Source organism: Macaca nemestrina, chromosome 5 (genome assembly GCF_043159975.1).
Source record: "Macaca nemestrina isolate mMacNem1 chromosome 5, mMacNem.hap1, whole genome shotgun sequence".
NCBI lineage: Eukaryota > Metazoa > Chordata > Mammalia > Primates > Cercopithecidae > Macaca > Macaca nemestrina.
This window is the reverse complement of record NC_092129.1, coordinates 72,413,322-72,426,996: the sequence shown is the minus strand read 5'-3', so window position 1 is coordinate 72,426,996 and position 13,675 is coordinate 72,413,322. Positions and strand designations below refer to the sequence as shown.

At 37.4% G+C, this 13,675-nt stretch overlaps 1 long non-coding RNA gene across 5 annotated transcripts in view; it reads right to left on the bottom strand.

Annotated features, from left to right (window-relative positions):
• LOC105489048 (uncharacterized) overlaps nucleotides 1-13,675 on the bottom strand; it is a 159,844-nt gene that overhangs the window by 34,305 nt on the left and 111,864 nt on the right. For 4 of the 5 annotated variants that reach the window (XR_011623470.1, XR_011623472.1, XR_011623469.1 and 1 more), the window contains one exon: nucleotides 7,359-7,455. This is a non-coding gene — a long non-coding RNA (uncharacterized lncRNA). Of the gene's footprint in view, nucleotides 1-6,344; nucleotides 6,537-7,358; nucleotides 7,456-13,675 lie in introns of those variants that run through there. The other variant, XR_011623473.1, reaches the window with a different exon arrangement.

The window sequence follows — 13,675 nt, the reverse complement described above, 5'->3', positions numbered from 1 at the left end:
TGTTCTTGTACATTTGCTGAGGAGTGCTTTACTTCCAATTATGTGGTCAATTTTGGAGTAAGTACGATGTGGTGCTGAGAAGAATGTATATTCTGTTGATTTGGGGTGGAGAGTTCTATAGATGTCTATTAGGTCTGCTTGCTGCAGAGATGAGTTCAATTCCTGGATATCCTTGTTAACTTTCTGTCTCGTTGATCTGTCTAATGTTGACAGTGGAGTGTTGAAGTCTCCCATTATTATTGTATGGGAGTCTAAGTCTCTTTGTAAGTCTCTAAGGACTTGCTTTATGAATCTGGGTGCTCCTGTATTGGTTGCATATATATTTAGGATAGTTAGCTCTTCCTGTTGAATTGATCCCTTTACCATTATGTAATGGCCTTCTTTGTCTCTTTTGATCTTTGATGGTTTAAAGTCTGTTTTATCACAGACTAGAATTGCAACCCCCGCTTTTTTTTGTTCTCCATTTGCTTGGTAAATCTTCCTCCATCCCTTTATTTTGAGCCTATGTATGTCTCTGCGTGTGAGATGGGTCTCCTGAATACAGCAGACTGATGGGTCTTGACTCTTTATCCAGTTTGCCAGTCTGTGTCTTTTAATTGGAGCATTTAGTCCATTTACATTTAAGGTTAAGATTGTTATGTGTGAACTTGATCCTGCCATTATGATATTAACTGGTTATTTTGCTCGTTAGTTGATGCAGTTTCTTCCTAGCCTCGATGGTCTTTACATTTTGGCATGTTTTTGCAATGGCTGGTACCGGTTGTTCCTTTCCATGTTTAGTGCTTCCTTCAGGGTCTCTTGTAAGGCAGGCCTAGTGGTGACAAAATCTCTAAGCATTTGCTTATCTGTAAAGGATTTTATTTCTCCTTCACTTATGAAACTTAGTTTGGCTGGATATGAAATTCTGGGTTTAAAATTCTTTTCTTTAAGAATGTTGAATATTGGCCCCCACTCTCTTCTGGCTTGTAGAGTTTCTGCCGAGAGATCTGCTGTTAGTCTGATGGGCTTCCCTTTGTGGGTAACCCGACCTTTCTCTCTGGCTGCCCTTAAGATTTTTTCCTTCATTTCAACTTTGGTGAATCTGGCAATTATGTGTCTTGGAGTTGCTCTTCTCGAGGAGTATCTTTGTGGCGTTCTCTGTATTTCCTGGATTTGAATGTTGGCCTGCCCTACTAGGTTGGGGAAGTTCTCCTGGATGATATCCTGAAGAGTGTTTTCCAATTTGGTTCCATTTTCCCCCTCACTTTCAGGCTCCCCAATCAGACGTAGATTTGGTCTTTTTACATAATCCCATACTTCTTGCAGGCTTTGTTCATTTCTTTTTCTTCTTTTTCCTTTGGTTTCTCTTCTCGCTTCATTTCATTCACTTGATCCTCAATCGCTGATACTCTTTCTTCCAGTTGATCGAGTCGGTTACTGAAGCTTGTGCATTTGTCACGTATTTCTCATGTCATGGTTTTCATCTCTTTCATTTTGTTTATGACCTTCTCTGCATTAATTACTCTAGCCATCAATTCTTCCACCTTTTTTTCAAGATTTTTAGTTTCTTTACGCTGGGTACGTAATTCCTCCTTTAGCTCTGAGAAATTTGATGGACTGAAGCCTTCTTCTCTCATCTCGTCAAAGTCATTCTCCGTCCAGCTTTGATCCGTTGCTGGCAATGAGCTGCGCTCCTTTGCCGGGGGAGATGCGCTCTTATTTTTTGAATTTCCAGCTTTTCTGCCCTGCTTTTTCCCCATCTTTGTCATTTTATCTGCCTCTGGTCTTTGATGATGGTGATGTACTGATGGGGTTTTGGTGTAGGTGTCCTTCCTGTTTGATAGTTTTCCTTCTAACAGTCAGGACCCTCAGCTGTAGGTCTGTTGGAGATTGCTTGAGGTCCACTCCAGACCCTGTTTGCCTGGGTATCAGCAGCAGAGGCTGCAGAAGATAGAATATTTCTGAACAGCGAGTGTACCTGTCTGATTCTTGCTTTGGAAGCTTCCTCTCAGGGGTGTACTCCACCCTGTGAGGTGTGGGGTGTCAGACTGCCCCTAGTGGGGGATGTCTCCCAGTTAGGCTACTCAGGGGTCAGGGACCCACTTGAGCAGGGAGTCTGTCCCTTCTCAGATCTCAACCTCTGTGTTGGGAGATCCACTGCTCTCTTCAAAGCTGTCAGACAGAGTCGTTTGTGTCTGCAGAGGCTTCTGCTGTGTTTGTTATTGTTTACTGTGCCCTGTCCCCAGAGGTGGAGTCTACAGAGACAGGCAGGTTTCCTTGAGCTGCTGTGAGCTCCACCCAGTTCGAGCTTCCCAGCAGCTTTCTTTACCTACTTAAGCCTCAGCAATGGCGGGCGCCCCTCCCCCAGCCTCGCTGCTGCCTTGCCGGTAGATCACAGACTGCTGTGCTAGCAATGAGGGAGGCTCCGTGGGTGTGGGACCCTCCCGGCCAGGTGTGGGATATATCTCCTGGTGTGCCTGTTTGCTTAAAGCGCAGTATTGGGGTGGGAGTTACCCGATTTTCCAGGTGTTGTGTGTCTCAGTTCCCCTGGCTAGGAAAAGGGATTCCCTTCCCCCTCGCGCTTCCCAGGTGAGGCAATGCCTCGCCCTGCTTCAGCTCTGGCTGGTCGGGCTGCAGCAGCTGACCAGCACCGATCATCCGGCACTCCCCAGTGAGATGAACCCAGTACCTCAGTTGAAAATGCAGAAATCACCGGTCTTCTGTGTCGCTCGCGCTGGGAGTTGGAGACTGGAGCTGTTCCTATTCGGCCATCTTGCTCCGCCCCCTAAATGTTAATCTTTTACACTTTATCATTCTTGCATGTTTCATCATTCTTGGTGCAATCTATCAGGAGGCACATTGTATCAATCTGTCCCATTGTTTGTGATCTTGATTTTGATCACTCCATTAAGGTAACGTCTTCTAGGTTTCTTCATGGTTAAGCTACTATTTTTCCCCTTGTAGTTAATGTTTCTTGTAGGATGATAATTTAAGATTGTGTAAATATACTATTTTCTATAACGTCATCTTCCCTTCATTTTAATGTTCATTTATGATTCTTTCCTGAAAAGATTTATTGTAATTATTGGCAAAAGGTGATTTCCTAATCATTTTTTCTACATTTTTAATTATAATCTCCTGTAGACAAGAACATTCCTTTCAATTTATTTAGTCATTTTTTCATGTCAGTATGAACTCATTGATTTTTTTATGTGATGGGTTGCAATTTTTAGTATCATTAATTGTGTTTTGTTCAAATTTTCCTCATATTTAAGATGGTCCCTATGTCTTTTTTACACATCGACATCATTTTTTGAGATTTCAGTAATCAGAGATACTCCACACTAACCTTGTGCTACCCCATCTGTTAGTTTGCTATGACTGTTGTACAAGGCACCACAGACCAAGTGGTGAAAACAACAGCAATGTGTCATCTCACAGTTTTGAAGGTTAGAACTTCAAAATCAAGGTGTCAGCATGGTCGTTTCCTTCTGAGGGCCATGAGAAAAAGATTGGTTCCAGGCCTCTCTCCTTGGCATATAGAAGGCCACCTCTTCCTGTGTCTCCTCACATTGTCACCCCTCTTCACATGTCTCTGTATCTTTGAGTGGAATTCTCCCTTTACACACCAGTCATTTTGGATTAGGACCTGCCTTAATGACCTCATCTTAACTAAATATACCTGTAATGATCCTATTTCCAAATAAGGTCATATTGTAAGATTCTGGGGTTTTGTACTTCAACCTATGAATTGAAGGAGGACAGAGTTCAACTCATAGCACTGTCTCACCATTGGAATCAGCCATTTCTCCAAGGAGGCCTGGCTCCTTTTATTAGAAATTGATATTTAGAAACTAGCTTCTAGGTGCTAGATGGGCTCACTAATTTTAGGATGTATAGCTTCTACAACCTGTCAGTGGACAGAGATAAAAAAAAATTTGTGTATATATATGTATCTAGATATATATATACTTGCATATATATATCTAGATACATACAAAAAATTTATGTATATATGCAAACATATTTATGTCTACATATGTATCTAGATCTAGATACATGTATGTATATGTGTATATATGTATGTATATATATCTAGATCTAGATACATATGAAGACATAAATATGTTTGCATATATACACAAATTTTTTGTATGTATCTAGATATATATATGCATGTATATATATCTAGATCTAAATACATGTATGTATATATATATCTAGATCTAGATACATGTATGTATATATACCTGTACATACTGAGTTCATGCTGAGACCTACTATTCTTTTTTTTTTTTTTTTTTTTTTTGAGACGGAGTCTCGCTCTGTCGCCCAGGCTGGAGTGCAGTGGCCGGATCTCGGCTCACTGCAAGCTCTGCCTCCCGGGTTCACGCCATTCTCCTGCCTCAGCTTCCGGAGTAGCTGGGACTACAGGCGCCTGCCACCTCGCCCGGCTAGTTTTTTGTATTTTTTAGTAGAGACGGGGTTTCACCGTGTTAGCCAGGATGGTCTCGATCTCCTGACCTGGTGATCCACCCGTCTCGGCCTCCCAAAGTGCTGGGATTACAGGCTTGAGCCACCGCGCCCGGCTGAGACCTACTATTCTAAATCCAATACCACAGGACTTATTCTGACCTTCTCCTTTACCTTCTCTTAAGCTTACCTTCAATAGACAGAAAAGTAGCTCTCATTTTTCATAGTAATTTATTTTCTCAGACCAAGAATGCACATCTGGTAGTTTTAGAATTAACATGTCATACCACTGCAAAAAGCAAGCATTCAGAACTTCCAGCTCAGCAAGTAAGGAACTTGGAAGTTGTCACTTTGGGCAAAAAGCAAGTAAAAAACTGAACAAACTGAAAAATCAACAACTCTTGTTAGATGCAGAGAAGTGAGGTCACAGGACAAACTGCTGCCCCCAAATTGGATAGAAGACAGGTGAGTACAGAAAATCACAGCTTACAAGACCAGAGACTTCCAGCAAAAACCTTCCGGGGTTGAAAACCCTGAACTGTAATTGATGAATTGCCAGAGGCTCAGAGCGGATAACTCTGAGAGTCAGTAACTCTAGGGGGCCCAGTCATAAGAGATGCCTACATTGGTGAGTTTTACCTCAGGAGCTCAACCAGATTCTCATAGTGAATATTGGAGAAAAATTTTCTGGGGCTTATAGCAGAGGGAGGAAAAGGAAACATTTTGAAATACACCAGAGCATTTTGTCCTTCTTAACAACAGCTGCCCTCAAGAGAAACTGCCATATCAGAGTCTAAGCTATTGGGGTTCTATCAGTGCCTAACTGACATGGGAGAAGGGAAATTCTCAACTCCAGCCTAGTCCAGCCATCCTGTCCCACCTATGAAGGGTGGAGGTAGACTGAGAAGCACTTGTGAAATTCACAGTTCAGAGGCACAGGCTCACTAAAAGACCGAGACCTAATCATAGGACTATAGACCACTTCCCCTTCCCCACACCTTACCAACACGTTTGTAAAGGCTCATTTCTTATTGTTCCCTGCACCCAGTACATAATGTTTGGCTACTAAGAAAAAAGTTACAAACCATGTTGAAAGGCAAAAAACAAAACAAAACAAATCCCACAATATAAAGAGAAACCAAGCTACAGAACCAGACCCAGCTATGCCAGGGATGTCGGAATTATCAGAACCAGAATTTAAAACAACTATAATTAGTATGCTAAGAGCTCTAATAGATAAAGTAGATAGCATTCAAGAGCAGATGGGCAATAGAAGCAGAACAATGGAAATTTTAAGAAAAATAAAAGAAATAGTAGAGATCAAAAACACTGTAATAGAAATAAAGAATGCCTTTGACGGGCTCATTGGTAGACAAGACACAACTGAGGAATGACCCTGAGCTCCAGGATACCTAACTAGAAACTTCAAAAATGAAAATGGAAAGAAAAAAGGGACTTAAATAAATAAATAAATAAATAAATAAATAAATAAATAACAGAATGTCCAAGAACTGTTTGGGAAAACTAAAAAAGGTAACCTGTGTAAAGAAAAGAAAGAGAGAAAGAAACAGAAGAAATATTTGAAGCACTAATGACTGATAATTTCCTCAAATTAATATCAGATTCCAAACATCGGAGCCAGGAATCCCAGAGAATATCAAGCAGGATAAATTCTTTATGAAACAAACAAACAACAACAAAAAAAAGCGTATCATATTCAAACTACAGAAAATCCAAAATTTTAAAAAATTAAAATAACTCAGAGGAAGAAAACAACTTATCTATATATAACCTGTTACATTCTATTTCTAGAACTTACATTCTAGTTGGGGTACTTATAATTTCCTACAATTTTTAAAAATCCATCCAGTTTCAATGTAGGCCTGTATTCATTGGTTTATTCAATAATGCTTGATACATATTTAGTGAATACCTACTGCGATGTGTCAGATGCTGTTTTAGCTGCTTGTAAATCACAGAGGTCTAGTGGAACTGGAAGCTCAATTAAAATCACCTCATCATTGGGTTCACTCTTCTATATCTCCTCTTAGATATCCCTTCTCTCCAATTGCTGCTTTGTGTTGCTTGGAAACATAAATATTATTGTGCACACTTCCAATTACATATCTATAATGGCGCTCCATTGAAAACAGGATAAATTCCAGCCTCTTTAATATGACATTATAGACCCTTTGAAACCTTATCCCTCTACCCAAACAGTTTCATCGCTTGTCAGGTTCTAACTGTCACTCAAATACTCCAGCATGCACATTGACATTTCTGTCACCTGGCAAATGGAGCTCCCTATTCCTGTGATACTCTTTCTTCTCCCTACCACAACATCTTACTCAGATTTCCCAAAGTAGAATTAATACTTTCTTCTTGGATGTTTCCCAAACATATGCAATGGGCTTCTTGCCAAAGTCCCACAGTCTCATTCCTCACAAGCTGTGAATGTCCCCAGGGCAGATGGTTATATGTATTCACAGTAGGATATCAATAATGGTGTTTTGAATGAATAAAAGATAATATCTTTTAGTAAGGCTTGCAAGATCTTTATTTTTCTAGGAGAAGATTAAGGTCCCAGCAAAGGTCTCATAGTTGCTCCTGTTTAAATCACCTTGGTCATTCCCCTTGGAGAATGACAGCAGCAGTGTGAGACTTAACACTGTTGCTACAGCTGTTCTGCCAGAGGTTTGCAAGCGATGCCATGACGTTCTTTTTGAAAGAACCACAGTTTAGCAAAAAAATAAATAAATAAAGCACTCTACTGATGAAAAAGTTAGAGAAAAACTGTATTCCTATTTAATGAGAAGAAATAATCAATTAAATCATTCTATTCTGGTCCCCCTTCTATAAGACCTGTAAGAACATGTTCTATAAGAAAATGAATTCTTGAAGCTTACTGTGTAACCAACTGTAACAGAAGGGTGAATTTGGTTTACATCATGTTAATGTTAAATCTTGACATGATGATATGATTAATCTTTTCAGGTCACAGTTCTAAGAGAAAAGAGAGAGAGAAAATTCAAAAGTAGAATTTTTTATTGTAAAGAAATACAAAGTAGCACTTTTATTAGCATAAAAGCTATTTGCAAAACAAGGAAATGTATGTAAATAAAAATATATATAATTAGTTTGCTATTGCTACTTTATCACCACAAATTTCATGGCAAAAAACAACACAAATTTATTATCTTGCAGTTCTGGAGTCCAGAAGCATGAAGTGGTCTCACTGAGCTAAAAATCAAGTCACCAACACAGCCGCATTCTTTTTGGAGACTCTAGTGGGGAATTCCTTTCTTCGACTTTTCTGGCTTCTAGAGGACACCTGCATCCTTGGCTCTTGGCCACTCCTTCCATCTTCCAAGCCAATATGGCAACACTTTGATCTCTGTTTTTGTTGTCACATATTATTTTCTTCTTCTGCCTTCCTTTCCTATCTTTTAATTAACATTAGGACTACATTGGGCCACCCACGTCATCCAAAATAATCTCCTTATTTTGAGGTCAGCTGATTAGTAGCCTTAATTCCATCTGCAAACTAAATTACCCCTCGCCAAGTACCACTCTCAGGTAACAGCTATTAAGAGAAAGACATCCTGGTAGAGTACTATTCTATTCTGTGTATTTTATATATATACACATATATATGGCTACTTTCCAATTATTTAGAGAAAATAAAGTATGTATAGAATTTTGAGGTAGAAGATATTATTTCAGGGCAAGGACATAAGGAAGCAAGCAAATATAAAGCTCTGATATTAAAAACTGAAGGTCACACTACCAATGAAATGTTCTGTAAGTTTATTAATAATTGTGTATCTGTAGTTTTGCAGTTAAAAATATGTAGATACTATTGCAATAAATAAAATGCAACTTCATCTCACAGCATTACGGAATTCTCTGGTGGCTTTTGCCTTCACATACTTTATTCAATCATTATTCTAAAACATTACGACCACGTTGAAAAGTCCACAAAATTGATGGTTATAAAAAAAAAGAGTTTCCCATATTTAAAGCACTAGGAAGCACTACCACAATTTTTAAATGGTCACCAGCTATAGGAGAAAAAGACTAGGAAGCCAGCCTACGAACAGTAACCAAAAATTAGAGAATGCAGGAGACATTAATTAATCTGTTGCACTTACAGAAATACATTTATGGTGTACCAAGCACAAAGAGTAAGGGCAGAGGTTCCAGAGACCACCAGCCTGAGTTCAAATCCCCATCGCTTGTACTTATAATTGATCCAAATTAAGTTACTCAAACTGTCTAATTCAAGCTTCCTCATTATAAAAGACACATAATATTTCCAATACTGTAAGGTTATTGTGAGAATTGAATTAAGGAAAATGTATGATGCAACCAGCATAGCATGTAGCGCTTGGTATGTGCTCAATACATGGAAATTATTACTCTGCTCTTATTATAAAGTTTCCAGAATAGTTCTCAGATGTGAATACTCCATGAGAGAAATCCCAGGTCTTCAGAGATAAAGGCCATTTGGCTGGGCGAAGGTCTGAATGTCAGCGTGGGGCACCCAACACCAGTCTTTATAAATAGAGTAGAGGGAGGGAGAGTAAAGCAAATAACTATCTCTGGATAAAATAAATTTTGAGCATATAGGAAAAGAGGCATACTGAGATAGGTTTTCAGTAACACATACAAAAATGATGGTGTGATTTTTACACAATTAAGTCTAATTTTTCTAGCAGAGAAATTTAAAAGAAAAACACTTCCTTCTAATACTAAATAAAAGATAACAATATCAGAAAGGAGTTTTAGGATACACATGTTTAAATCACTAATTTTCAATAAAACTGAAGATAGTTTTTAAAACTTACTATAAATATAAAAACTAACATGTGCCTCATCAAAAAGCTCATAAACTCAATCAAAATTCAGCACAGCAAACTGGCAAATTCAACAGCTCTAAATAAAAAAGAAATTATTTGCTTTCTTATATTTTTAGAGAATATCCATGAAGAGACTATCCAAGTAGATCAAAAGTAAAAACAAAATTGCAGAAGAAATTGAATATGCTAAAGGAGTTTCAAAGTAAAGAAAATAAGATTTGCTTTCCTTTTATATATGAGCCTGAAAATCAGTTAGGCCATCAGGAAAGACCTTAGTTAACATGTTACAAAAGAAAATGAGGCAAAAACAAATGGTAACCTAATTATTTGCCTTGCATTTTATGGAAGAAGATAACAGCACAGTTCTTATGATAAGATTGTCTTTGAAGTAGTATCAAATTGTGAAATAATGTAATTGCTCAGGATGTCCTCAAAGTGTGTTATTTGAAAAACTAAATGCAAAGAATTATAAAGATCGCATGCTATCTAGCTACTCAGCAGTGAAATGATGGAAGTGAAAAATTGATAATGTGAGTTTTCCATAAGAATTCCAAAAATACCTGGATATATATGTCCAAGTCCTCTAAATATGTCAAGACTTTGTAACTAAAATGGCACAGTAGTAAATTCTTAAGCTATCATTGGAGGGAAAACAAAAACAAATTTTCTTAGAGGACAAGTGTTAACAAATACACATTTGTTTGCGCTAGAATTGAAGAGTTGAAGAGTTTAACTAAGCTCCAGACAACTAATTTATTTCGATTATCATGTTAAGGAGTTAATGTCCACATTCTTGAGTTTAATTACTAAATTGACTCTTTTCACATTTAAAAAAAAACACTTTGGAACAGAAAAGTATGAGTAAAAATGCAGAGATCAGAGCTCTCAATATCATAGTTGATATTTTAATAAATTATATGGAATAAAGCATAGTTCAACCAGCTAGTACACCAGTGTTATTTTTCAGACACCTTGCGTAGTTGCTGCAACCTAGACACAGCAGAGAGGTGAGGTCATAGAAGGGGGTAAGTCATAGAAGAGGGTAAGTCATGACCTTGCCCTTAAGTAGCTCACACTATCCTGGGAGAGACAACCTCAAATCAAATATTGGTTTATGTGAAAAGGTAGAAGTGTGCACAGAGAGTTACAGGTGCTCAAACCCCTGATTTGCAGGTCTCACTAACCTTTTGCCAATACAGAGATCTCAAAATACAGGAACAAAAAGAAGCTAGAAACTGTAAGAGTGTTTAAATTAGCACTGAGTGGCAAATGGCATCAACTTTAAAGTAAACAGATATATGGAAAGTTGATCCCAGCCCTCCTTACATCACATACCTTGTACTCAGTTTTTATCCCGTTACTGCCTCTGAGAGGCATTGCAACCAATTCTAAGAATCTGCAACTCCCTCTACCAAATACACTTAATGCATTACTTGTCTTTGAAACTTATGATAAATGAAATGATGAATAAAATCCACAGATACATCCTTAAAGAGATTCAACACATGGAAAAGGCTCTTTTATAATGACTTTCTCCAGGACATGACTGCATGGCTTCAGACTTTAGGGAAAAGGAGGTTGCTTGTTTTTGCCTTCTTTAGAACAACTGCTACATAGCAATTACGGCAGAGTGAGTTTATAGCTTGAACAGAATTCTTTATTTTGAAGCACCAAAGTCTTTGTCTAAAAGATTCACTAAGGAAGTGCTAAAACTGTGCATAATTTATTCTGCGACTCAACACCGTCTTCCAAATTCTCTTCCTTTTAGATAATAATAAAATATTTTAAACACATTTCTTCTTTCTGGTTGTTAGTCTTTACTAATAACTTAAATTTTTATACCAGACTTCTTTCTTAAATACCAACCATTTCTTTAAAGTTAAAGCTTTTGTATAACATCAAGCACATGTTTCTGAAGATTTTGTTCTATCCATTAAGATTGTTCAAAAATATATTTCTTTTCTAATCATTTCTATCAGTTTCACAAATCATCTGCTTCTCGGGTAGATTCTATCACTAATATCGTGACAAACATTAAAATATGTACTCTCAATCTCTCTCATCACCATCACAAATAAAAGAGTTCATGTTATGTTTATTTGGGAAATGACTTAATCAGTTTTGAGATAATCTCTTTGTTATCATTGTAAATACATCAGTCTCATCAGTAGTCCCTGAGAACTATTACTCACTTAGGACCCAACAAATTGCTGACATAAAACTGCCCTCAGAAAACCCACTATAGAATCAAAATATAGGCATCAAAAAAGCCCCCACAGTAATTAGTTTCAATCTTTAATGTGTGTAAAATAAATAGAAAGGACGGTAAGTTTTAAGATGTTTTGTGGCGTATCCTGCCGGGTTCAATATTAACTAGTTTCCAGCCTGGTGGACATTTTAATTCTCCTTGCTTCTGGGAAATGGATTTTTTTTTTTTTTTTTTTTTACTTTGCTAAAAGAGTTATTAAACATGATATGCAAAAGTGCACTATTATCATTGAAAAGTTAATTTTGAAGCTACAGATAATAAATCCCCGATGTAAATTTGTAGGATAATAATACATTTTTTCTGAGCAAATGAATACAAGACAGTTATTCCTATAAACTTTATGTGTTCTTACTCATTTCAGGTTTCAGTGATATTCAAGAAATTATCACAGGAAATATCTGTTTAAGCCACTATTTTTTAATTGGTCATCATAATTATTAACTAGCAACTGTATGATATCTTAAACATTTTTATAATGTTTCAAATATTCTATCATCCTTCCAAAGAATATAACCAGGAAGACAGTCTATGGGCCCTACACGAGAAGAAATAAGGAAGATCCTTCTTTTTCTGGCATAAAAAGAACAGTTTTCACCAAAAAGATTCTTCTAAAAAGCAGCATTTCTCTTTATTCAAAACCACAGACTCCACATTCTTTTTGTTGCTTTATTGGCATTTTCTAAGTATGGCTATTGGCTGCTGCTTTTAAGTGAGATTTAAAAAAAAATCATTCCTTCAGTAAGTTACTCCTGTTTTTTGAGCATTCACAATGCCCATCAGATACCTTTCAAGATAATATAACAATGGACAAAATTTTTACACTCATTAGATTTACATTCTAGTAGAAGGAAACAGAGTGTAAATATATTAACATATAAAATATTAACATCAAAGATGTCATGCAGTCTTTGAGATACACTAGTCCAAAACTCTGAAGAGCAGATCAGTTGGTGATATAAACTTGGAAAGCATTTGCACAAATATTTAAAGGTTCTAAGATTTCAGACATTTAGAGCCATGAAATTGGATGAGATTGCTTTGGGAATTCATGTCATTAGAAAAGTTACAAGAACCAAAACTGAGCTCAAGGGCATTCAGACATGTAGCAGCTAGGGAGATGAGAAGGAGCAGACTAAGAGAGGTAATTAGAGATGTCAGGAGGAAGAGGGACAACTGTGGTGTCTTGAAGACACAGAAAAATAGCATTTCTAGGAGGAAGCAATGATCAACCATTTCAAAGTAAGATGAAGACCAAGAATTATCCATTGAATTTTGCAATATAAAGGTCACTTTTAACCTTGGCAAGAACAATTTCAGTGAAGCAATGGTGGAGAGAAAGAATAAAAGAAGAATTAAATAAAGGAAGTACGGAAAACTCATTTATAGTGTCTTACTGTAAAAGAGAACAAAGAGAGGGAAATATGGAGTAATACAAGGATACAAGGGGGTTGTTTTAGTTTGTCTTTAAAATGGGAAAGATTTCACAGGTTTGTATGCCAGTGGTGTTGATCCACTTAAGAGAGAAAAATTTGTGATACAAGACATAGATTGAAATATTTTATATACGTGTTGTTGAATAGGCCAGAGGGTGGGATCTAATATAATACACAAGTAGAGTGCTTAGATTTAGTTAGGAACAAAGCACAGTTCTTCCAGAATAATGGAAGGAAAAACAGTGCATAAGCTCAAGGGTAAATAGCTGGGCATTGTGGATTGAATGATGTCCCCTTAAAAGGTACGTTAAAGTTCTAAGTCCCCACAACCTGTGAATGTTACCTTACTTGGAAATAGGGTCTTGGCATATGTAATCAAGTTAATATGAGCTCGTGCTAGAATACAGTTGGTCCTAATCTAGGGAAATCAGAATCCAAGGCATCAGACACACAGGGAGAACACTGTGTGACAACAGACTCAGAGTCTGGAGTGATGGCTCAGCAAACCCAGAAACACCAAGGACTGCCAGCAATACCAGAAGCTGGGAAGGGACAAGAAAGGAGCCCCTGCTACAGCCTTCAGAGACAGCATGGCCCTATTGACACTTTGATTTTGGACTTTTAGGCTCTAGGACAGTGAGAGAACACATTTCTATTCTTTT